We start from the raw sequence: 27,761 nt of genomic DNA on the forward strand, positions 1-27,761 counted from the left end.
GTTACCTTGTTTGCATCTTGCTTTTCCTAGTAGACTGGGAGCTCCTTAAGGGCATAATGACCCATGTTTAATTTTACTTTATATATTTTTTATGTGAATAAAATAGAGTTGTGAGCTGACATTTCCTTAGATCTTCACAATCCTATATCTAATATCTCCTTCACCCAATGTTAGACTTCCTGCCTCTTACTCTGCTTTTTTTTTTTTTTTTTTTTTTGATACGGAATCTCTCTCTGTCACCCAGGCTGGAATGCAGTGGCACGATCTCAGCTCACTGAAACCTCCGCCTCTCGGATTCAAGCGATTCTCCTGCCTCAGCCTCCCAAGTAGCTGGGATTACAGGCACCTGCCACAACACCTGGCTAATTTTTGTATTTTTAGTAGAGATGGGGTTTCATCATCTTGGCCAGGCTTGTCTTGAGCTCCTGACCTCGTGATCCACCTGCCTCTGCCTCCCAAAGTGCTGGAATTACAGGTGTGAGCCACCGCACCCGGCTTCTGCTTTCTTATATTACTCAATATTTTTAAATTTATGCATGCCATGTATCCTACTATACACATTAATTTAAAAATTAAGGCGTTCTTGTTACTCTTTTGCTCAAGGCTACACTTTGCATTGGTGCAATTGATTGCTTCGTCATTTCTTTTCTTTCTTATTTTCAGGACACTTTCCTCTCTTGTGGCTACTTCTTAGTTTAGTAAGGAGCTCATGGTTCAGTCACAGTGAAAAAATCAAGTGAAGAAAAAAAAGCAACTTTACTTTGAGCATGCATCCAACTTCAGCTATCTCTTCTCATCCTGTATCATCTACGCCACTGAGCAAAGTCATTACTTACTATTCTGTCTCTGTTTTCCTGTTTCTCATTCATTTCTCAATGTACTGAAGTCTGATTTTAGCTTCCCTGGTGCTCTGGAAAAGAGCTCCCTCGACCTCTAGATGACTAAATCCAGTGAATAATTTTTGAGCCCTGTTTTCTGGGCCACTTGGCATTTTGATTCATTTTTTAATTAGACATAATTTTAAATTATAAGTGAGGCTCAAACAAATTGCTACTACTGCTGTCCTCCTTCTCGTCTTCAGGCAAGGGTATATTTTGTTGGGTCTGAATTTCTCTCTTTTGTGAATTGTCTATATACATGTTATGTCCATTTTCTTATTGATTTGCCTTATATGTAGAATATATTCCAGATTTATATCTGTTCTTATTGGTATGAATTGCAAATACCTTCTTTCAGGTACGTACATATGGAGCTTGCTCTTAAAAAGAACTGGCCACAGGTTTTGTTGGACTACATTATTTTTTTATTTCTCATTTTATTAATGTTTGCCCATTTCGTTGATTTGATTTCTTTCTTTTTTTTTTTTTTTTTTTGAGAGTGCAGTGGCGCAATCTTGGTGCAGTCTCGGTTCACAGCAAACTCTGCCTCCTAGGTTCAAGTGATTCTCCTGTCTCAACCTCCCGAGTAGCTGGGATTACAGGTGCCTGCCACCACGCCCAGCTAAGCTTTGTATTTTTAGTAGAGATGGGTTTTCACCATGTTAGTCAGTCTGGTCTCTAACTTCTGACCTCAGGTGATCCGCCTTCCTTAGCCTCCCAAGGTGCTGGAATTACAGGCATGAGCCATTGCACCCGGCCCGATTTGATTTATTTTACGTTCTTAGAGTTTTTTTCTTTTAACTCTTGAAATTTGGTTACTTAGTTGATTGATTTTTGGTCTTTTTTCCTTTTCTGCATTTCTTTTCTAATATTATTGTTTAAAGGTATATATTTTTCCCTAAATAACAAGAGCTTTCCCAAAAGTTTTGACAAGTAGTGTTTTTATCATTTCAAAGGTTTGTAGTTTTGAATATTTATTATTATTCCTTTCTTGAATTATGTGCTATTTAAAAATATCTTTGTTAATTTACAAATGTTTGTTTTGGTTTGCTTTTTTTCCCTTTTGATTTCAGTGGAATTTTATTATACACAGAAACACGATGTATACTGTATTTCTGTGAAACATGACGTATGCCCATGACTCTTTGGAATTTTATGGTTAGGCTGTTTGATGTAGTACACAATTAATATTTAGAAATGTGTCATATGTAAATGCAAGAAAAATTATTGATTAATTGTTGGGTATTGAGTAATACCCTGGTCCATTGGAGTGAGCTTAATTACCTTATTCAAAATGTTTATATTTCTACTAATTTATTGGCTTCTTATTTTTTGATTATTGAAAAACTGTTCTTAAAAATTTTCTACCTTGAGTGTGAATTTTTCCTTTCCTATAATTTTTTATTTATTCTAATTTAAGGTTATGAATTTGCTACTTTTATAATCCTTAATTGCCACCAATTAGACTGAAAATATTATTTTCTCCTTATTACCTGTCTACTGACCTAAAAGTTAAATATTATTGACATTTTTAGTGACTATACATGGAATTTTAACATAAATACCTGTATTAAAAGTCTGATAATAATATAATTTTCACGTTTGCATTTCTAAAATTGCATGTATTTTGTTCTCACTTTTGGATGATAGATTGGATATTGACGTTTGCCTTGAGGTTTATTTTATCTTAGCATATCAAAGATATAATTCTGTTGATTTCTGATTTTCATTGCTGCTTACTGGCAGTCTTATTTGTGAATCATGCAAAAGTGAGAACAAAATATGTTCTCGTAGGTAACGTGTTTTCTTTATGATTTCCTTTGAGTTTTTTTTTTTTTTTAATTCTTTGTTTTACAGTTTTACTGCAATGGGTCTCAGTGTGGGTTTGTTTATTTAGCTTAAAGCAAAGTTGTGCTTTTTTTCAACTATTCATAAAATTTTAAGGTTTTATTTAATATGCATCTTTCCATTTTCTCTATTCTTTTATACTAAAACTCCTATTAAATGTGTATTGGAACCATAGTTTTATTTTCCATGCCTCTTAGCTTCACTACTGTTTTTTAAAAAAAGTTATTTCTTTTCCTGTCTTGTTGCATTCCAAGTAATTTTCTGATTTATTTTTCAGTTGACTTTCTTTTTAGTTGCTTCTATATAGGCTGTTTTACCTACTGACTAAGATTTTTAATTAAAATTACTCCATATTTCAGTTCTTAAAAATTAGAACCATTCTATTTCACTTTTTTAAATGTTTGTTTTTAAAATATGGAAACATGTAGCAGTTCCTCTTTATGCTTCACTCACTTTAAATCTTTTTCACTTTATACAACCCCTATGATATTATTAAATTTTCTGTAATTTCTAGAGCCCAGCTTTCTGTCTTTTGCATTTGATAACTATTGGTCATATTGAGTGTTTCTTATAGTGGTTTGCTATTTTAGCTTGCTTGTCTTCAAGGCTTTGTGTGTAGTTATCCCGAGAGTTTATTTTGTTTCTGTTGCATGTCTCAGAAATATCAATAGCTTGTGTGGGAGCTCCCATGCCATGCCATTTGTGTGTATTTGAATCCCAAAATAATCTAAGGTGTAAGCCCATGATGAGTATTATTAGAATCAAGGTTCTTGTTATATTCTTGTGTTTCTAAGCAGTTGTTTTTTCCCACATTACTCCTTCAGTGAGAATATGTTATGCTCAGGGTATACATTTAATACAGTCCAGCTCTTTATATCTACCAATTTCTACATTTTCCTTCCTCGCACTATGTGGTCACTATATCCAAATGCCAAAATGACACTAACAACTTTCATGCTCATGTAACCCAGGACAGGCATAGTAGAAAGCTGTACACTAAATTGTCTGGTTTTTATTTCACAATTTTATCTAGAGGTTTCACTCTATACTTACATAGTATCATAGAAAACAATAGTTGCTGTTTGTTATTCTCTGAATGATTGTTGATTGAAATGAGCATCAGTTATTGTAGGCCTAGTATGAATCAGGCCTGGTAGAGTAGAGGCTCAGGCCTATTATAGGATGGCACCTAGTTCAGGATCAGGCCTAGCATAGGATGAGCAAAGTCAGACATAGAAATCATGGCACAAACTGCTGAAGAGACACTGAGTGGGAAACAGATCCAAAAAATTCCTCACTTGAAAAAATTCCAAGATGGTATTTTGCCTTTTAGCCACATGTCCTTTGGCATTACATTCATACATTGGTAATGTAGTGCTGAATAATTGTTCCCAAAGATGTAAAATTCGAATCCCTGAAACCTTTAAATATTCTTATTTGGAAAAAGGTTCTTTGTAGCTGTGATTAAACTAAGAATGTTGAAATAGGAAGATTATCCTGAATTATCAGATGTGCCCTAAATGCAATCACAAGTAACCTTGTAGGAGAGAGGCAGAGGGAGAACTGACACAGGCAGAGGAGAAGGTACACACACACAGAGGAGGAGGTGATGTGAAGATGCAGCATAGAAAGATTGGAAGATGCTGACTTTGGAGATTAGAGTGATGCAGCCGCAAATCAAGGAATGCTTGTGGTCACCAGAAGCTGGAAGAGGCAGGAAATGGAATCTCCCCTAGAACTTTTGGAGGTAGCATAGCCCTGGCAACACCTTGGTTTCTCCTCAGTGATGCTGGCTTTGGGGTTCTGACCTCCAGAACTATGAGAGAGTACCTTTCTTTTGTTTTATGTCACCAAGTATGTGGCAATATGTTACAGTAACCATAAGAGACTAATGCAGATATTTAACAGGTCTGCTTATCTTCAAAATTAGATATTGGAGCAGAGAACTAACCCTAACCATCTTATGCCTGCTCTAAATGTCTTTAGATGTGGCCTTACAATTCAAAGTACGTGCAGGATAAGGTAGGTGCTCTATCATGATATGAAGGGTATAGGCTCTGGATTTAGGATATCTGGGTTTAAATCCTACCCCTTATGAGTTTTATCACTTTGGGCAAGTTACTTCACCTCTTCTAAGCATCTGCATCTACAAAATAAGGGTAATAACAATTATACCTTTGCAATACAATAACAGTTGCAACAACACCTCTCATAGGAGGTCTTACAAAGATTAAAGTAGAGATAGTTCATATAATCTGAGCACATAAAAAATACTCAGAAAATGTTAGCTAACATCCCAAGGTATTACCTTGCCCTGATCCTAAGGTAATCCATACCTTAGTCCCAAAGTATGGATCATGAACATTGTTTTCTCAGATTTCACTCAGTCAATCATGTTTTTTCATTTGCATTCATTTTGTTAATAAGGTGAAAAGGAATGTCATTCATTATTTAAATTTTTGTACCTAAACTTTTGAATTATTCAACAAATGATAATGATAACACGTTTTCAAATATGACATTAGGTCACAATTTGTTTACATTTGCTCTTAATTTGAACCATTTTTGGCATAAATAATACTGTACTTCATCTCTGGAAATCTGATCAACCTGTGCTGGACTAACTTTTAAACAACATGTGTAAAATATTTAATTTTATGACTAATATCATCTTATTATATCTGACGCATAGCATAACATTGCAGGGAGCAGGAAAATGCTAAATACATATTCCTAGAAAATAACAGTTTCTTGGGGGAGCTTCCTAATGTCTAGCGCAAAAATCGCTTTTCAGTTCTCAAGGAGGTCAATGATTCTAAAATAATCTTTCAGCAATGTTATAAGGAAGATGAAAATATCAGACAGAAAAAAATGTTCTCGTCTCATTTATGCATGGTTGGGACATTTGTAGACTTAAGTTATGAGTTATGCAGCAGACAAACCAATCCTGCCTGAGTAAAGGGTTTATGAAAAGGCATCTTGGGATATAAACTTAGGGAAGTAGGTTCTAGCATGTTGAAAAGGTTTAGAGTGATAGTTAAAAACATAAACTTTGGAGTCTGTTAGTCTACGATAGGGATCTACCACTTACTGGCTATACAACTTTGGAAAATTATATTCTTCTGTAAAATGGAGATAATATTAGTATAACCTGCTGGAGTTGTTATAAAGATTAAAGAAACTCATACACTCAAACTCATAAGTGCAGTGTCTTGCATTTGGTAAACAGGCAGTGGGGAGCCAGGAAATGGCTTTGAGACAGGGAAGAGGACTAGAGTTGCACCTCAGGCAGATCTATTTAGCAGCAATGATTTTGGCTGTCAGGAGTTGGTGAAGAATTGGAGGAAGGATTTTATGAACTGACACAGTGCTTTCCTGAAAGCCTTCATTGCACAAAACAAGATAATTCTGTGGGTTATACTGTTATGGGCATTGTCATGGGAGCGCTTAATAGATATTTACTATGAGCTACTATATGAGTGAGTTTTTCCAGTCATATACAAGGTCTGTTAACTTATAAGAAAGCAATGGAACTTACTTAGGTATATAGTAAACATGAAAATGAACAGAAAATAGTTACAAAAAGATCCAAGAGATTTCTTTATCAAGAAAACAAAAGAGTATAAAGTTAATTATTCTGTTCAAAATAAAGGGTGTTTTTATTTTTATTTTATTTTTTTTTACATATGGGCACATATCTGGGCATTTCATAGAATTTCTTTCCTTTTATTTACTTGGACTGAATTCTCAGTTTACTGCCCATCTTACATTACATCTAAATTTTATAGTCAAGTTGAATGAATATACATTTTTTCTAGGTACATTTTGAGAAAAATATGTAAATAAGCTTGGGTAACATTAAAAACAATTTTGAACTTAACCAATGGTACATTAATTAACAGAAGTTATCTGATTTATAAAATTCAATTACTTAAAAATCCATAAAAGATTATTACAAAATAATTTAATTTTTTCAAGTACTTATCTGGAGTAATAAAAAAGTTTGTTTTATAAACTCTGAAGTTTTCAATTGTCATTACTCTTGATGGGTTTGGTGAAAATAAAAAATAAACGTGAACTCTTTTCTTATTTTTCTATAACTTTAAGAGTGAAGAATGATCACTCATCCTGGGGACTGGACTGGAATCCAGGGAGTATCCAAAGAGAAAGAATGTCAACAATATATGGATCTGTGCAGTCAGTACTGGGAGTTGCACCTAGCACTCTCCACCATGCTGTCTAGATGGCATAGCCTTTCTATTTCTTGTATGTCAGAGTTTCTCAGCTGCTCTAGCTGACCGTTGAACATTATATCTGTGCATTAAGCCCAAGTTGGAATTATTTACGTTTCCTTTCAGCTAAATGTAGGGAAAAATATGCAAATTAGTTTGGCTCACATTTAAAGGCATTTATTCCTATGTTTATATACTTTTCTTAGGTGATTTCTGCTCCTGTATTTTTCCTCCTACAAGCAATACAAATTAATTTTATAGTGAGATGGAAAGGCCAATAGGAATCTTTTTTCTTTTCTTTTTTTTTTTGCAAGGGCTTGCTACACTTTTTTGACATGTCTTAAAAAATTCAATTATGTACAATGTACTCTATTAGATTATTTTTACATTTTCTTTAAAAAATAAGCTAGTCGTAAAATATTTTACTATATCACAAAGATCACAATTTTATTGTCCCCCTGTCTCTTATGGTATCCATGAGAAAAACAAGTGTTCGATGAGCTATTATTTCACCAAAACCCAGGTCAGTTGGAGTGGAAGAGAGTGGAGTCTTCGTTTAATACAGACGTTTTGAAACTGAGGTTTACAGACTCCTGGAACCTCTACAGAGACCACTTAGGACTGTCATGAGGAAAAGAGAGATGAGAATTTATTTTAAAATAATTTTAAGGATTGAAAATAATATTTTGAAGGCCATTGATTTAGAAAACTGTACAACTGGAGATACTGTACAGTGCAAGTATACCCTGTTTTGCAATGCCAAGTAAGTGTGAATTTCTAAAATCAGTGAAGTAATTTTTTCATATTGAATAATATTTTACTGCCTTGCTTTATTTCAAGGAAATCTTTGATATCCTTTTCTAACTTAAAAAATTAAATTATTTTGTAATAATCTTTTATGGATTTTTAAGTAATTGAATTTTATAAATCAGAGAACTTTTATTAACTAGTGTACCATTGCTTAAGGTCAAAATTGTTTTCTTTTCATCGCAATGTTATTTTAGATAATCTCCAGTCCTTATTTAGCTGTACTACTAGCTTATTGGGTGATTTTACTTCTTTATCAAACATTTTTTTAAAACTTTTTGAAACTGGCTAACAACATATTATGAGAAATGATTTTAATTTGAAAGCAAATCTGCAACTGTAAAATAAAATTTTATTATTTAATATAAGTCTTCTAAGGATTTTGGAAATTATAATAAATAATAAAAGGTGAATGTTTTTAAAGATCACTGTACAATTTTCAACATCACAGCACAAAATCTGTATATGAGAAATTGATAGCTTCCTCTGCGTTAATCTTTGTTGCTATGGGCATCTTCTGTGATGCCTTTCATCAATATTCTCCTAGTGTGGGGGCGAGGAGATGAGCGACCGGGAGGGAAAGAGGCGACCTGGTGAGCTCTTCAGTCCTTGGAGCACCTGTTATCCACGGATTTCAAAGCACTTAATCCTGTTTGATGGTCCTGTGAGTTAAGAAGTGCTTTACTACTTGGCTGTGAACTTGTCATAGGTCTCCAGTACATTATTGGAAAATCCAAGCCCTGGGCTATTTTCCTGACTCCTGGGTCAACGTTCAAGTCAAGAGACAACACTTAAGCCTTGGCTGACAGGAGGATTGGGTCCTGATGGCTAACACTCTGCGTAATCAATCTTCTTGCGCCCTGTTTATCCATATGCACAAAACTTGCAAAATTAAACATCCTCACATTACAGAATCTCAGTGGATGGAGAATGATGATCTTCTTCTATGGAAATCTGAATAATTTAAGGACCACATGATCGTGCCATGAACAACTGAAGCCAAAGAATAGAATAACTTAGAAAGCCTTGTGATAAAATATAATTTGGAGGAAATACATTAAGACATAACCCACTTATGAGATATTTATAGACTTTAACTTTGTAAAGGAACTTTGAATTTGACTGTGTTTATTAGTGAATGGGAATTTATTTCTCTATTTTGAATGAGCATTTCTTGGCAGGCAAACTGTGCACAGACTACAATGAGCTTCAATGAAGTGCTTTCACATTCCCTTCCCACTGAGTTGAAAGCCTTCTTATATTCTCTCAAGTGTGTTTCTTTTCCCATGGAGGATGGCTTTGTTGAAAATTGCTTCCTCTTCTCTTGATTATTGAATCAGATATTATATTCAGTTCTTCAATACTTTATGGAGTGTTGGTGAAAAATGAAATATAATGAGTGTGATTCTTCCTTATATTTTGAAGGCTATGTAGATTCAGCTCTAAAGAATTTAGTGGAGCTAAGCCAGAATTGGAAGAAGGATATTATTTAACCGATTTTCTCTTTCTCTATAAATGTTCCCCCACTGCCGCTACCATTATGACACTCTTCCTTTCCAGCATTTTCTTTATATCTCAATAGCCAGAGTCAGCCCTCATCTCCTCATGTTCCTTTGTTCCTGCCCAGAGGAATCATGTAGACCTAAGGTAATTTGCTATAATTCCCAAACAAACCAATGTCCTATATTCTAGAATTGTATTTTTTCTTCCTTCTTTATTCATCATTAATATTAACCCGACCTTAGAATGTTGTTCATTTGCTAAGAAGAAGCAGAATGAAATTAAGGAACCAAAGATGAATATAAAATCACCAATACCCTTTTCCACACTTCAAATTCAAACTGCCAAGAAATGGAAAAAGCCCTGAACGTTTATTAATCTTCGCCTTTGCCTCTTCAGAGTTATACTGTGCATTATAAAAGTATAGACTAAATCTTACGGATGTAATATATTTGTCTTTTTGGGTGCTGTGTTCTGATAATTTTACTTTACTAATTCATAAACAATTGAATGTAGTTATTAGATCATAAATTCTGGAACAAAACTCTTATAACAGTGTGTCTGTCAACTTCTCTGTTGTTTCTTTGTGCCTGAGATTTCTCATCCATAAAATGAAGATAAGGTTGTATTAAGTCAGTTAATATATGTAGTGCTTGATGTATTGTACATGCTGTACAAGGGCTTTCTACTGTTGTTATTTATTATCAAAGATTTATTGAGCTCCTATATGTATCATAATGGTGACCTTATGGTGTTAACAGTGTTGGTGGAGGCAGATATTCAAAATCATTTAAATAAATATAATACTAAATTGTGATATACATGTTGGTGAAAAAATACAGGGAAGGAGGAAAATAGAGTTGATGGAAAACAAAACTGAAAAATAGAGTTAGAGGAGGGGTCGCTGATACTGAGGAACATGGGAAAGTGGGAGGGAAATGGATCTCGAACTGGCTGCAGGAAAACACCTATTTTAAAAAGGAAATAATATGAGACTACGGCAAATGCAAGTATGTTCATAAGTTTGATGGCAGGAAATTTTCCTCTCACTGCATCTGTTTACTCTGTGTAGTAGAAAGTGAAGCAATATACTGGGAATGAGGTTGCTGTGAAAGTCTGGTAGTTTGTAGATAATGTAGGAGGGCAGAAATTATCATGGAGAACAGAAAAGTTACCAATAAATATGGTAAAATTGCCAGGAAGTCTTAAGTATTTCTTTAAGATGGGTGATTCTTAATTAATGTAAAGGTGTCACTATTACCTGTGGTGTGTCTTTTTCTAGCAGGGCTCAGATGCCTGAAGTCAGGACTGGAGAAAGAAGACTACTGGGGCCATCCAAATTTGGGGTCTTTAAAGTGGGTGAGATGTATGCAAATGCAGAGAGTAACAGGAATTAGATAATATAAATGCAATGATTCGAACAAGGTCTCATAATGTAACCAGGTAAGGATGGAGGTGAAGTTCTAGAGACTAATTGTAGAAAGATAGTAGAGGAATCGACAAATTGGAGTTTTCAGTTTAATACGTTTTAAGGTTGTAGTTAGTGTAATTAAATAATAATAATAAAATAATTTTAAAAGCTGATAGTGGCCAGGCGCGGTGGCTCACACCTGTAATCCCAGAACTTTGGGAAGCCGAGGCAGGTGGATCACGAGGTCAGGAGTTCAAGACCAGCCTGGCCAACATGGTGAAACCCTGTCTCTACTAAAAATACAAAAATTAGCCAAGCGTGGGTGGGTGCTGTAATCCCAGCTACTAAGGAGGCTGAGACAGAGAAACTGCTTGAACCTGGGAGGTGGAGGTTGCAGTGAGTCGAGATTGTGCAGACAGAACGAGATTCCGTCTCAAAAAAAAAAAAAATGCTGATAGTAATCAGAATTCAGAACACTTAAAGTAACAAAACTAAGATTTGAAGAGTTTCAGGGATGCCAAAGTCCAGTGTTTGTTTGGGAGAGTGGATGGCCAAAGAGACAGTCACTGGAGATGAGGCATTGAAGAAATTGGGAGGCCAGAATTTGGGATGACTTCTCCATGTGGCTTTTAAAATCTCCCAGGATTATGGCAGAAATTGTTATGAATAGATATACTGTTAGTGAAGTGCCAAGATTTTCAACAAATGTGAGGGCTGAGGGGCTGGGATCTTGACAGATGTGATTGTGAAAGTCATGTAATAGAATGGATTGCACTTCAAAAAAACAGAATTTTATTATAAAAGCATAAGTGAATGATTGTCTACAGATATTGACATGAACAGTTCATAAAGAAAGAAAAACAATTTTATAACTCTTGCTTTCTAAAGAAAGTATGGTTTTCATGATTTTCTCATAATTTGTCATTAAAATACATTCTTTTGATTTTCACATAATTAAAGGTGAAATGTCAGTTTTGGCTTAAGGCCCAAACTGTCCTTTTAAAACTTGCCTGCCTTTGAAAATTTCGGTGTTATTTAAAGAGCTTTGCCTTATATTTAAGCACATAAACACATATATTTTCTGTAGGTAGAAATACCATCATGTAACTCATCAAACAATACCAGATATTTGATCGTATACTGATACATTACAAATATTTAAATATTAAAAAATAAGTTAGGATAAAATGTGTTTACAAGGATATGTAAAAAACACACAAACACACACACACAGAGGAAAATTATGATGAACTCAGTTTGCGTTAAAACAGGACATGTAAAAATAAAACACAAAAACAGAGGAAAATTATGACGAACTCAGGGTGTGTTAAAGTAGTTGCATACAACTTCATCCATGTTCATACATTAGAAAGGTGGTTTAATCACCCATAAGAAATTACTAGCTTCTCTGTTCGTGAAGCATGACATTTCAATTGCACAGCCAATAAAAGAATTACATGAAGAGACTGAAATGATTTACTGTATGGAAAGCATCAAGACCAAGGTTACCATGGTGAACTACCTTCCTGCACACCCAAGGTCAAGTGAGAGTGACCCATCTGTGGGCAATCCTCAGTCGCAACCTACTAAGGGATTGTTCTGATGATCATTAGTTGGATTCCTTCCTAAATACTAAAAATGATGATCCTGTACCTGTTACCCATATTTACCTTTTAAAATATCCATTTTAAATTTAAATTTATGACTTAAAAATGGACTTCATTGTCAAAGAGTTATTAGAAGAGCATTGGTGTTTCTCAGAACCTCATAAATTGCAGCTGTGTACTAAAATCATTTCCTGAAAGTGTGGGTAGGTTAGGAAATGTTTACACATTTTTAATGTAACATAAAAGAGATTCCAGTTGTATTGTAGTTTTTAATGTTTAACCAGAATCATCTTTATTGTAAATACTATCTTTATTCCATTGGGAGGGAGAGGGAGAAAGAGTATAAATAGTGTATACATATTATAAAATATTGTTATGTATAATTAATACCTTAAAAAATGTCCAAAATTCTGGGAAGTTCATATATTGCTTCCTTCAGATACATTTTGTTGATGCATAAAAAGAGGACTGTACTAATAAATGTCTTTTGAATTACACATGGTGTAAGAAAATGAAAGCCTTTGGGTTATGAATCTTGGATTTAAAGAGGCAATCATCAAATATTTAAGATGAAAATGCAGTAACACATGCTAGCTGTCATGTGTAAGTTTGGTGAGTGTTATGACAAGGTTTTTAAAACATTTATAGTTGGAGTATTTTTATGAAAATATTCATTAATTCAAACAGACATTCATATCTGGCAACCTGCATTTTAATCGTGATTTCTGGCTGCAAGAGAAAATCGGTAAAGCCATGAAAGAATAGGTGAAATATATAGCAATCATGTTTAAATTATACATTATAAGGCATACATATCTGTATGTTGTCATATTATGCATTAAATTTAATGCATAAATCAAATTGTTATAATTCTGATGTCGCCAAAGGCACAAAATATGACAAACAGGAATAGGCATGTAGATATTATCATATTCAATAATTCAATGAGCATTTGTTTTATGTAAATTAACTTTCTGTTAATAAAAATTATACTCATTTATTACACCACTTCCATATGATAATTAAAAAAGTCTTTTCTTCTCTAAAAATCATTACAAAATGTGAATAATGCATTTGTTTAATATCTATATAAACAAGATCTTACCATCAGATTAGTTCTAGAAATGAAAGTATTATTGATTTCTGTAATAATTTTGATAATATTGCTACACTGAAATACTGAAGCTGCTAATCTCATTTTTGTGGAGAACTCTATGCATTTAAAGCAGTGTTTAAAGTTTCTGAAAGTAAACAATCTTTGGTTTTGTAGGACATGGCAATGTACAATTTGTGGAAAATATACTTTTGGAATAAAATAGAACACACTGTGAAGAACGTGGAAAAAAGTTAAGTTCCTCTACAATTACTGTATTATATTGTCAATTAAAATAATATTGAAAGCAAATCCAATAGACTCTTAAGTTCTATATGCTTCTGTGTTAAAATTAGTACGGGTTCTGTTTAGGAGAATTGATGGAATAAACTCCCAAATGACTAACTTAAAACCATGCAAAAAAGTAAAATGTCACTTTAAATGACAACAAATTGTAGTATTTCAGAATTCATTTCTCATATTTCTTTTGCAAAAGGTGATGAAGCACTCTGTATTAGAAGGTATGTGTTTTTTCACTTTCATTATATTATCATATTTTAATGGTTTACTCAGGTCACATTATTATATGCATGGAACTTACCATCTGAATCATGCTACAGTTTCTAACTGAGCCCTGTAGGTATTCACGAAAGAAGTGAGCATGTTTTATAGATGCCTAAAGTTTTACAACTCTATTGTCATGGATGGAGATGCTTATGAAGTTTTTGACTTAGTTTAAACAAACTGGGATTTCCTCTTCAAGGAGGGCCAATGAGGGTAATTTACAGGCTAATGAAAGAAGTTCCATTTTAAACTTTAGGTAGCAAACTTGAGAATCAAATAAAGAACACTTAATATACACTAATTACATATCTCTGCTCTGTGGTACCAATGGGATGTTTAGAAAATTGTTAGGTTGAACCATATAATGTTGTTAATACTTGAAAGTTTTTGACTGAGGAGAATGGCAGTTTAATTTTGTTTAACTTAAGATACCATGCATATGTACTTCTTATTGTATAAAGTACTTACTGTATACCCTGTAACTTTATATAGCACATTATTTGTTAATCAATAGTTTGTGAAAGCAACCAGTCCATAAGGAAAAGTATTCAAACTTCCTTTAGTTCATGCATGCAAAGAGGGTCAGCATTCCAACAAAATTAGGCACTGGTAATGATGTGGGTATGAGGAGAATTCATTTATGGGTACTACCAAGTTTGTTTTATATTAGTTCATCTAATCACGTAATAATAAAACTGTAAAATGTACATGAAAAATTGGGAAATAAAGAAGTTGAATTTTTGTTTACAATTTGTGAGAGTGCTGACAAAACTAGATACTGAAAGGTAAAATGATACGAAAATAATTTATATGTAAGCATGTGCAGTACAAGCCATGACATGATTATCAGTCATGGTAAACAGTTGTACAAGTTGCATGTGATGACATTGGAATGTGGGGAAAATGTTAAATTCATGGGTAACATATTTATTAGAATAGTGAGCTTTCATGAGTATTTGACTAAGTTACTGTCTTTTCCATAATTTTAAGAAAAAATTTTAAAAATTTCGGATAAAACGAGTTGACTAAATGTTTAATAGGAAAACTTAAAACTCATTGAGTTTACTGATTTTTGACTTGAGAATCTAACCTCTATATAAGTTCAAAGATAAAGTTAGAAAAATCACAACTATCCTGAAGGCAATATAATAAGATAACTGGACTTTCAATATTAATTTCCAAAACATGTCAGAGATAAGAGCTTGTCATCAACTCTAGAGAAATATTCTTCTGAGTTACATAAAATATTTGACACTTATTAAGTGCATACTTAATATCTTAGGTTGTAGCAGTGCAAATGAAAAGTACAAGGACCCAAATACTAAAAAATGTATCAGTATATAATCTTAATATATATTAAGATTATAAATTATAAGCATATATAATTATATATAAGATTATATACTAAGATTAAAATTATACTTTAATATAAATTTACTTTATAAAACTGAATGACTTTACATTTAAAAGCCTATTTCATAAAAACTTGGCATTCTTTCAGGTATTAATATCTAATATACAGATGGTAGACGAATGAGGTGAATTACTTAACAGGTTAGAATTAGTCATTAATTGCTTTTTAACACAACAAACAATTAAAACAGAAGCTCTACAGTCATACAGAATATAATTAAGTAACTTTAGGCAAATTCTTTTATTAGACATGATTGGGGGACTTCAGTAAGCAATTAAACTGATAAGAATTTTTTTAAAAAATGAACACTCTTGCTTCATATAATATAATTTCTTTATACTAAAATTCCCTTTTGGTGATAATGTACTAAAATCTTTTAGCTTTATTTAGAAAATTCTTACTTAAGAATAAATTTGATTTACTCATCTTAGTAAGAAAGAAAGTATGCAAAAATCTAATTGGTGTAACCCACTAGTCATTTTATTCTGGTATTTTGTATTGGTATATACAAATGAGCGAATTATTTGACAAAGTGTTGCGGGACAGCAGTTCCCAACCTTTGGTCATCAGAGACTGGTTTCATGGAAGACAATTTTCTCATGGACGGTGGGGTGGCGGGGAGCGGATGGTTTTGAGATGAAATTCTTCCATCTCAGATCACCAGGCCTTAGTAGATTCTCACAAGGTGTGTGCAACCTAGAGCCTTTGCATGCTCAGTTCACAGCAGGGTTCACGCTCCTATGAGAATCTAATGCCACCACTGATCTGACAAGGCGGAGCTCAGGCTGTAATGCTCACTCACCTGCCACTCATCTCCTCCTGTGTGGCCCAGTTCCTAACAGGACACAGACTGGTACAGGCCTGTGGCTTAGGGGTTGGGAACCCCTGTTGTGAGTGATACAAAGCAGAATAAGTTTGATAAGTAAAACAAAATTGATTAAAAAATTATCCATACAAGATGGTGTGGGGTGAATGCTGTGCTGTGTATAATAGTGATTTCCAATACTATACAATGGGTGGATTTCACCTGTGATGAATGTTCAAGAGTGTGGAGTGAAATGAAGAAAATTGAATATAGCGTTGTATACATGTTAGTATAAAATTATAAACTGTTTCTAAATTTAATCTAAAGTTATGTCCATCCTATCTTTTTGGCATTAAAATGTTCTATCTTTAGTGGAATAATGACTTTTTAATATTCCTACCTAACAAAATTAAATATTGACTATGCCAGGCTCTGAATTTATTCAATTTTAATAACTTCTTGCTCCATGAAATGTGAAAGTCTTGGAACAACTGATGTAGACCAAATACTGTAGGGGCTAAGTTTAGGAAATTTAGCTTAAATGAAATAATCCATCCTATGCAAGAAGAATCAGGAAGTTTCCTATTTTTTATGTCCTGCCATCCTTTTTTACATATTCAATACTGAGAATAGATTATTTTCCCATATGATGCAGTCAAGGGATGTACTTTTCCTGCTTGTATGTCTGTTTTGAAAGTAGAACTGGGTGTGTATGAGGACAGAATTGGCAATTAAGTGTTTGGATTAAAGATGCTACTCTTCATGCAAAATAAATAAAAAAGATCTGAAATAGAAATAATTGAGTCTGTATTCTCAAGATAATTGGGATTAAATTTTCATAGATAAATCAATATGTAAATAATTTGCTGTCATTTTATTGAGTTGGATATATATTTAAAAATCAAGATAATATTTTATATTTTTAGGGAAGCACATCTTGCAAGAATGCTTTTGTATGCCATGAAGCATAGGTACAACACACTCATTCCTCTTAAATACCTTCAATTGATTTTTCAGTTGAGGTAGCAAACACAAGATGATCCATGAATATGTTATATATTGCCTGAGAATGTTTGGCTTCCTTAATTGATGAACTTAAGTCTATATTAAATCTTAAAAATACTTTTGGTGATATTCAGGCAATTCCCTTCATAAGATGTTTACTTGAGAGTACAAATGAACACAATGTCAGACTGGAGAGAGGAAACCAGCATAATGATAATAAAATTATATGGTCATTTTTAAATAAATTTTAAACAATGTCATTAATTTCTATCAATGTGATAACAATTTACTATGCTTAGAAACAAGCAAATAGATATTAAGCAGTTTGTATTTGTCACAGAGATACAACATGGGTAACTGAATAACTTTATAAAAAGCAAATTAAATAGCTTATCCCCTCTGTGTTAAAATTATGATCTGTTCCAGAAAATCTCTTAGGTTTATTTTGACCTTATGAAGGTCCATACATTTATGTTTCTTAATTTTTCTTCAATCGGCTTCTTTCTAATTTTCTTCAAGCTTTGACTTTTATCTCAAAATCAACAAAATTAATTAAACTTGATATCTTTCATGTTAATTTGAAACTCCAACTGTAATTTATTGCACCTGAAGTGGAAGGAACACAAACGGTTAACACATTTGATCAAAATTCTGGATTACTTATAGAACAGAGTCTAGGGAAATAACTTTCTGTACTCTGTGGAGCAGACCATGTAGAAAATTGATACTTTAAAACGCTACAACAAAAATATTAAAAACCATTGTAAGTGTACCTGGAAGAACAAAGCAGCCCCACTTTGATTTTGTTTGTAGAAAGAAGGAAAACAAATGTCTAGCTTCAGAATTTAAAGATCAGCGAGCAGAGGGTGACTTAGCAAAAAGTAAAGAAATAGTTTTAACCTTCAAGGTCTGCCTGATTTCTCTTCTGTGTAAGGAAGCCATTGAGGCAGATGACTTTGTTATTTGACAAAGGTGTTAATAGGCTTCATTGTTTGTGTACCAGCATCTAGCTTTCCTACAAGCACAAGGAAATGAAACCAGTCTTCAAAATAAAGCAAAGCACTACCTGGGATTTAGGCAAGGGAATCTGAGAGATGATAAGGTAGGACTATGTACCTCTTCCTTAATGTGGATATCGTCTACATCACCTCTAAAAATCATGGTGTGGTTTTTGAAGTGTGTGTGTATGTGTGTGTTTGTGTGCCTGATAAATGCAAGGTAATTAGAAGTTAGAATAAAGCCAGGATGGGGGAAAGAAAGTATACCCGTGTTAATTTCCCCATTTTAAAAAAAATAGCAGCAAGTCAATAGATGCAAAAAAGAATCATTCTTTGAAAAGAGTTGCGCCGGGCGCAGTGGCTCACGCCTGTAATCCCAGCACTTTGGGAGGCTGAGGCGGGCGGATCATGAGGTCAGGAGATCGAGACCATCCTGGCTAATATGGTGAAACCCTGTCTCTACTAAAAATGCAAAAAAATTATCTGGGCGAGGTGGCGGGCGCCTGTAGTCCCAGCTACTTGGGAGGCTGAGGCAGGAGAATGGCGTGAACCCGGGAGGCGGAGCTTGTGCAGTGAGCCGAGATCGAGCCACTGCACTCCAGCCTGGGTGACTGAGTGAGACTCCATCTGAAAAAATAAAACAAACAAACAAAAAGTTTAAGTAATTTTTGTAAGGTCAGGGTCTATAAGATTTACATTTTGTGGTGTAACCATAATCCCCCGTTACTTAGCCTTATTTAATTGGATCCCATGATCACTACTACATAATTTTTAAAAATGATTTATCAATATTAGAGTTTTGAAATTTTTGATTTATCTTTTTGTTAAAGAGATTTTTATGATCCACTAGCCTTTTCTTTTTAAAAAATAAATCATGGGTACTCCATTCACTGCTTTCCAGCCTGGGTGACAGAGTGGGATTCCATTCCCAAAACAGCCCCCAAAACCACAAAAATAAAAAAAAATACTACCCAAGAAGGGGTAATTTATGAAGAAAAGAAGTTTAATTGACTCACAGTTCCACAGGATTAACAGGAAGCATGACTGGGAGGCCTCGGGAAACTTAGAATCATGGCAGAAGGCAAAGGGGAAGCAAGCATGTCTTCACAAGGAGGCAGGAGAGAGAGAGAGAGCGCGCGCGCTAATGGAGAGGTGCCACACACTTTTAAACCATCAGATCTCAAGAAAATTCACTCACTATCACTAGAACAGCAATGGGGAAATCTACCCCCATAATCCAGTCACCTCCCATCAGGCCCAGGCGCCTTTTCCAATTTGACATGGTATTTGGTCAGGGACACAAATCCGAACCATATCGCCCTCTTATGACTGACTTTCCCTTACTGTCTGGATGCCTATATAAGTCTTTATTCTTGAAGTGCAATGACTTCAAGAAGACATGCTTTGGCAAGATTATCCTGTACCATTTTTTTTTCTGATTAGATGCACTCCCTCTACATGCAGATTCAAATTTGTCTGCATTTCAGGAAAATGTATTCTGGTATTTTTTAAATATACATTTTAAATTGTATCTGTTTTCTTATTCAGAGATATCCAATATGCATATGTTAGGTTTCCTTTTTCTATCTTCTATCTAGGTAATCTTTTTATAATTATATTTTTTTTATGAAGGCTGCATGGAAAAAGTTATATTGGAAAATGTTTCTCTGCTTATATTAGGTCAATATTTCCAACTACATAGGTCATGTGGCTTACTCCCTAGTTTCCAATTTCTTACCACCATCTTTAGGATACATCTGAAATTTTGAACAAAACTCAACATATTTTTTTCTCGTGTCATCTGGGAATCTTCTCCCCAAAATGTCCACACAGTCTCCACTGGGCTTGTTTTAGTTCTGCAAATGTAATATGCTCTAGTGCTCTTTCTCCTTAGGAACTTTCCATGTACTAGGAATTCAACCTTGATTGAGTAAAAGGGAGGAGTTTAGGAAAAGTAATCTGACTGTGATGTGTCAATTGGCATGGGGATTGTGGAAATTAGAGGTGAGGAAATCTGTTAGAAGAGTGTTAGAGATATGTGAACAATGTAATTAACAACCTCATAAAAGGGAACCATGAGAATAAGAAAAGAATGGACTAACAGCCAATGAGGAAAAAAATATTAGTTTTCCCAAATTCAAAAAAGTCAGTGTGCTCTTCTCCACAAAACCAATTATATTTTACATTTCTTAGTCTTTATCTCTTTTTCCAATGTTCACCAATTTGCCCTAACCTGAAACAAAGGCATCCTGGATGCTTTTGTCTTTGTCACAATATATTCACCAATTTCTGTCAATTAAATTTTATAAATTTCTTCCCCTCTATTCCACTGCTGTGCCCTTAGTTAAGAGACATCAATTTCTTCCTTCCTATTCGACTGACACTCTCTTACATAAGCACTTTGTTATTCCTTGCTTAGACTAATGCAATAGCTATTTAAGATTACCAGCCTCAGCTCTTATTTTTCCTCAAGGCTTCTTCCATATTGTTCCTTGTGCAAACTTCATAATACATATTTTTTGATAACTTTCCTCCTACCTTTCTTTTGCGCCTTCCGATTAAATTCAAGAAAATAGATTTGCTGCCATAGTTCACAAGGTCTATTTCTTATAAACCATCTTGCATATATCTCTTGCTTCAATTCTTGGTCCTCTGTCTTTAACATTCCGTAGTTCACCCATGAATATGTGTGGTTGTATGGACCCTCAACTATGCTATGATTACGATCATTTTTGTTGATCTTTGAATATTTATATTTATATCTCAGACACTCTCTCCTCCTTAATTTTAATTATAATTTTTATTTTGTAAAATTTAAAAGCACAGTAAACTCAAAACACAATATGGGAAACATCTTTGCACACTTCACAGAGAATTAACCTTTCATCATAATCTATTTAAATACTTTTTAATAAATAAAGTAAAATATTACAAATAAAGATGACGCTCCATTTTCCCCAGTGACATTCCTGTCCCAGCTTCTTCCCTGCTCTTTCCTTCCCCATTTGTATCTGTCTTTGATCATTAATTTGATATCCATCCCTTCAGTCCTTTAAAGGTATCTGTGTGTGTTTGTGTGTGTGTAGCCAATAGCATATGTAGTATGGCTTTTTTGAAAAAAAAAAAAAAGTATATAAATGACATTTAATTACATAAAACCTGAAACTTGCTTTATTGAATTATGTTTTTGAGATTTACTGATGACCTTCTATATCTTTTAAACTTTCATTTGCTTTTTCTTTAAAAAAAAAAAAAAACCTTCATTTTAAAATCTGGGAGAGTGTATTTAGGTTCAGAATGCTTAACGTTATTTTAGTGAGCAACTTTAGTTGGCCATTCTGCATCCCACCCGGATTCTATTAAAATAAACCAATTGTTCTTTTAAAAAGGCTTTCCTGTCTCTACTCTGTCTTGAAAGAAAAAAAAAGGACTTCCCCTTGTCTCTGAAAAAGTACTCCAGGAATAGTTTCTATCTAGAATTATCACCTGTATATTGTTTCTGAAATCATAACTTAAAGTTTATTTTTCATGTAAAAAAGATTTAAAATCATGTAAACAAAATTAAAACCAAACTCTAGGAGAGAGGAGAAAAATGTTTAGTTTCATAGATAAATTTCCTTGGAATAATGTCTTATGTCCCTTTGTTTTGTCTTATGTAATTGTGTTGCACTGAAGACACATCTGGGTGTATGTGTGAAGAGATAGAAATTGTTTATACAGAAGCCTACTTCTCTGTGAGCATGCACACACGCACACACGCACACACGCGCACACACTCACACACACACACACACTGAGTTTGTATATTATTTCAGCAGTGGGAAAAGAGTGAGCTCAAGTCATATCTAATTAAAAATGAAACTCCCCAAAGAAATACGCATAGTATTAAATTCTAGTTTTTCATAAGTGTAATGAAAATTAAATAACTAAATTAGTATATATACTCTGGAGTTCATCTATCCATCAAAATAATTGTTTTTCTTCCCCTTTATTACTTTACTAATCAGTCTCTAGTAAGTAACTGATCTACCATCGGTGGAGCATATGCGTGGAGTATTTTTTTTTTTGCCTATGTTGAACTGATGGAATTTTATGTTAATTCAGTGCCCCTCATCTAATCAAACGAATTAATATATGAATGTTGAAGGAAACTTTGGCAGATTCTGGGACCGGTATTATTTGTGATGTCCACAAGGCTTACAAGGCCAGCCATATAGGCAGCCATATGAATCCCTCCAAATGTTGTAGAAGTGTTTCTACTTCTGCTTCCATGCTAAGGGCTCTATTGCCAGAATCATACCTTCTATTTGTATGTTCTGCTGTCCCAAGATATCCACCCTCTGTTTGCTCAATGTAGAGGTTAGGGGTGCCATGTTTATGGTTCTATAGCTCCTACCCATGCGTTTAGTTTAGTGTTTTGTTTTTTGTTTTTTTTTTTAATTGAGGAGTCTAGACTAGAATATGTCACCCTCAGCACTAATTGACATTTTAACTGGATAATACTTTGCTGTGGGCATGGTGAGGAGGCAACTCTCCTGTGCATTATGGAATATTTAGCAGAGTTTCTGACTTTCATTCAGTAGATACCGGTAGCATATCCTCACTCCCAGTCATTACCAACAAAAATGTCTACAGACATTGCCAAATGACCACTGCAGGGGGAGGTCCCAGTTGAGAAACACTCCCCTAGACAATACCACTGTTGTCTATCATCACTGCAATCAGTCTTACAAGTTGGGACAAAATTTATATTCTTATATACATTTAAGTCTAATTTTGGGGGCTGTGTTGGCTCCTAGGCTGAATTTATGTAGAGAGGTGTATTATTTTATTTAATGTTTTATTTGAGGTTAAAAAAAAAAGACAACTAGATTTTTCTTTTTCTGAGTCTTGCTTCTGAAAAGCAACTTTAAATTATTTTAGATGTGTTTTTTGGTAAATTTCCCTTTGTATTTCTAAAATCAGAAGTGGGTGCTGTATGGGATAGAGCTACAAATATATCACTTTGGTTTATTAGAAATAATACAAGAGTGAGGACACAAATGTTAGAGGCTGAAATGTTGGCATAAGATTATGCCAGGGAATAATATGTAATAAACTGTTGCCTGCCATACATTGGAAGACAGACAATGAGCTACATAAGATCTAGAAGATATTAATAATGTGTTTTATTAATATTTTTATGTAGAGAAAGTGAAGATAGGTTAGCCTACTTGCGAAGTTCTCTCTGCTTGCAGCTTGCAATGTAAGTTGACTGAGAGTTGTATAGTTTGGGATCTCAAATTTAAAAAAGAAACAAAGTCTACTGATTATTTTTTACCAACTGAAGGAAGCAGATTTCTCAGTCTGTGATAGGTGCCAAAATAGTCCAAGGATGATATGAGTGGGGTTGACTTCTCACCCAAGCCTGTTGTTTCACAAGAGAGGCAGATGGCACAGGTCAGAGATCAAAAATTAAATATCTGACTTACCAGATTTATAAACTATATCTTGAGAGAATATGGTTTGTGTTTACTCAAATATGCCAGTGATCAGAAGCAAGGGAACTGAATTCCTATTAAGTTTTTGAGGCAATTAAATTACTAGAGAAACCACAAGCTTAGTTAACATAAGCTGTGATCAGGTCACCTCTAAATGATCCCCAATCTGCATAAGCAGAAAGAGTGCTATAAAAGCAGTGCAGTCTCTAAGAGGGACCCCAAGCTGTAATGCCAACTACAGTCAAGTAGCTGATAGGAGAGTCAAGGAATTTTCTCCACTGGTGAGGAATGGAATTTCTTTCATTCCAATCATTATTTAAAACACTTAAACTCCCTTGAGTTGGATGAGAAATAGTGGATTAAACTTGGCTTCACTCAAACAGGCAACATCTAGGTTACGTTTTCCTTTGTTTATTCTCTAACGAATATGCTTACTCTCTGCTGTGCTCCATGTGTGCTCTCTTTCATGATTAAAATTAGATTATGAGAATCTTTGAATCTCTTTGATTTCTAAAAACCATTGACATAATTGTTCCCCATTATTGTTATTTATGTTTTTTGGAGACGGAGTCTCTCTCTGTCACCCAGACCGGAGTGCAGTGGCGTGATCGCAGCTTACTGCAAGCTCCACCTCCTGGGTTCCTATCCAGCAGGGTTTGACAATTGCTGTGGGGTACCCTATTTTCCAAATGTGAGGTTTAATTTCTGTAACCTTATTTATACTTTACCCAGTATGATGGCCACATAGTAGGCATATAATGTGATATCTGTTCTCTTTATCTTCCCAGAGAATTCTCTCCTGGGCCACTCTAACTGGAAACATACACAAAATGAAATTCTGGGAAATGTAGTTCAGTGTAGCCAGTATGAAAGATTACAAATTCACAGATGAAAGAAAGCTGAAGCTGAAGTCTGTTATTCCTTGTGTGTTGGCTAATCTCTGTCATGCTTTGTATTCCCAGATCAGTTTTCCGTCTTTCTTTATTTTTCTCTACAGCACAAGTGGCTGCCTTCTACTCATTGCAGCAGGTAAACTCCCTTGCATTCTGGCTTCTGGTTGGGTTTGGCTAATGGGAAGTGCTGGCATGAGGAATGAGCAGGCAATGAGCAAGATGTGGGTAGTTACTTCACACTGTCTCTGACTGGCTGGGATTTCCGCAAAGACTGCATTTCACAATGGTAACAAGTGCTATCCAGAGGCTCCTTTTCATGGATCCAGTCCTTTCCAAACTCCTGAGGACACATTCCTTCTTCTTGCCCTTTAGGATTACAGTTGGTAATAACATTTCACTGTTCTGGCCCTTGGGTGTTCACCGTTCATTATTGTCCCCTTAAGTGTGCTTTCACATATGTAAGCAGTCTCTTCAATAAATTATCTTTAATTAAACCCTTTATATGGTGTCAATATTTTGTTTCTATTTTCCATCATCCATTTGTATTTATTTCTATCTTTTATCAAGTTTTTGTAGGATGTGTAAATAAACACATGGTTAACAGGAAATTGAAGAAGTCTATTTTTGTAAAAAAAATTTCTAGTTAGAAAATGAAAATTGTGTGGAAATTGTAGATTTGAAACTTAAAAAATGGATTTTTTCCTTTTCTTCGAAATAGGTGCTAATAAGGCTTATACTGTCACACGGATTCCAGTTGGAGGGCAGCTGACAATTGCTTTATTTTTACAAAGCCCTAAGCTGTTGCTGCTGCTTAAGCATCCATGTTATTTCATCACTGCCTCACTAAATTCGGCACCTTAATTGATCATTCTCCTCCTACTGGACAGAAATTCTGGTTCCATCTACTATCACTCTCTGGTATGTTTTCTTATCTCTGAAACTTTCTTCTACATACCTTTTTACCCCTGGAGGGCTCCTACTAATTGAATTTTCTCATGGTAAGAACCTTAAAATACATTTTCCTTTATTTCTGAATCTTTAGCAACTAGGTATTTAGTCAATGAATCAATGAATAAATAGAATGGAGGCCCCATTTTTCAATGTTAGGCTCTTTTAGACAGGATATCTACATATTTTGTCTTTGCTTCTTCCAGCATTTGGTGGATTTTTAATTTTTATTTTTTTAATTTAATAGGCCCTCTAGAAAGGTATGTTGGGTAAAGTAGAGGTCAGAGATCACACACCAAAAAAACATTAAATGCAAGGAAATTGTAATCACTTCTCAATTTTTTCAGAAACAGCTCTCCCTCCATTACACGTGGCCTGTATTAAAGCTATTCTATTCCGGACTTTTCTCTGATTCCCTTTTACTGAGCTCAAAGACAGCATCCAAACTTTCTTTAGATTGTTACATGGTCTGGGCAAATTGACCTCTACTTGATCATTTCCAAGGTGGATAGAATGATTTTGAGTAATTTGGACTTTTCAAAATGTTTCTTAAAAAGAGTAAAAGGCATGAAGACAACTATTTGTAGCTTGAGTGGTAGTTGGCAATTTTTTTTCCACTTCACCAAATCTCCCATTTTCTTTCATTCCAACCATTATTGAAAACATTTAAACTCCCCTGAGTTGAATGAGAATTAGTGGATTAAACTTGGTTTCATTCACTAAACAGGCAACGTCTAGGTTGTATTTTCCTTTTTTTTTCTCTCTAATGAATATACCTAGTCTCTGCTGAGCTCCGTGTGTGCTCTCTTTCATTATTAAAATTTATATTATGAGAATTTTTGAATCTCTTTGATTTCTAAAAACTACTGATATGATTGCTCCCCTTTATTTTTATTTTTATTTTTATTTATTTATTCATATTTGAGACGGAGTTTTGTTCTGTGACCCAGGTTGAAATGCAGTGGGGTGATCTCAACTCACTGCAACCTCCACCTCCTAGGTTCAAGCATTTTTCCTGCCTCAGCCTCCTGAGTAGCTGAGATTACAGACATGCACCACCACACCCAGCTAATTTGGTATTTTTAGTAGAGATGGGGTTTCTCCATGTTAACCAGGCTGGTCTCCAACTCCTGACCTCATCTTTGCCCTCCTTGGCCTCCCAAAGTGCTGGGATTTGGCGTGGGCCACCATGCCCAGCCCCTATTATTTTTAAATGCAGAGAGATGAACAACACTTTTTCATAATAATGCTATGAGGAAAATATAGAGGCAAAATAATGCAAATTAAAAAATCAATAACACAGATTGATAGCTACAATTTAAAAAGAGAGATTGAGAAAATGGTTATTAACAATAGGTCAAAAATAGGAGAGAGGTGAATCCTAAAGACACTTGGTTTACTGTTACCGGAATAGGTGAGGATGGATGTTAGAGAGGCATAAAAATAATTTAATAGTACTGGCATGTAGTTGTTACTGCATGCATGTTTAATAAATTAAAGTACTAAAGATCGAGGCAAAATACCCAATTACAAAGAGTTTTGTTTATTGATTAAGAGTTACAATAGAATATTTGCAGGTTAAATGGGGAAAACCAATTAATACATGATGTGTTTCATAAGTACATGCATACTTTTATCCTTTTTAATATAAACTATGCTGTTTTAAAAATTATTTAATTTTTCAATTCTACTTTATATCTAATATTTAATTTGTATTCTATAGATTAATGCTGCCTAAATTCAAACATATCCAACTTAAAATGAACAATATGGTAATTATATATACAGTTATGCATATGTCCTAATGAGAGACATATTAATAGCTTATTACAGAGTATCTGCATAAGATATCTCCATAAAATACACAAAGTGTAAATCATGTGTGCTTCTCTGGAGTTCAAATACAGGATCTCCTATGATCCAGACAGATGGATACTATTCTTTGGATAACTTTGAAATAAAATTGGAAGCGCAGGCAGAGAAACTTTAGGAGAAGCAACTTCCGGAGAGTCTAGTCAAACTCCTACAATTCTGATTGCTATTTATTTACTTTATTACTTTACAAAGATCTTATTAATTTTTTGTCAAATGATAATAATATTTAAGCTGAATTGGAACTATTTATAAATACCTTAACTGCCTTTCTGATGACTTCACAGGTGAAATTGTTTGACCTATGAAAATCTGAAACATGTGAGGTCTCTTGTTTTCATTCGACATACACCACTTAAGTGCCTAATTGTTCACCCAGCACCCAGATCCTGACTCACAATTAATT

The sequence above is a fragment of the Macaca mulatta genome, chromosome 8, assembly GCF_049350105.2.
Source record: "Macaca mulatta isolate MMU2019108-1 chromosome 8, T2T-MMU8v2.0, whole genome shotgun sequence".
NCBI lineage: Eukaryota > Metazoa > Chordata > Mammalia > Primates > Cercopithecidae > Macaca > Macaca mulatta.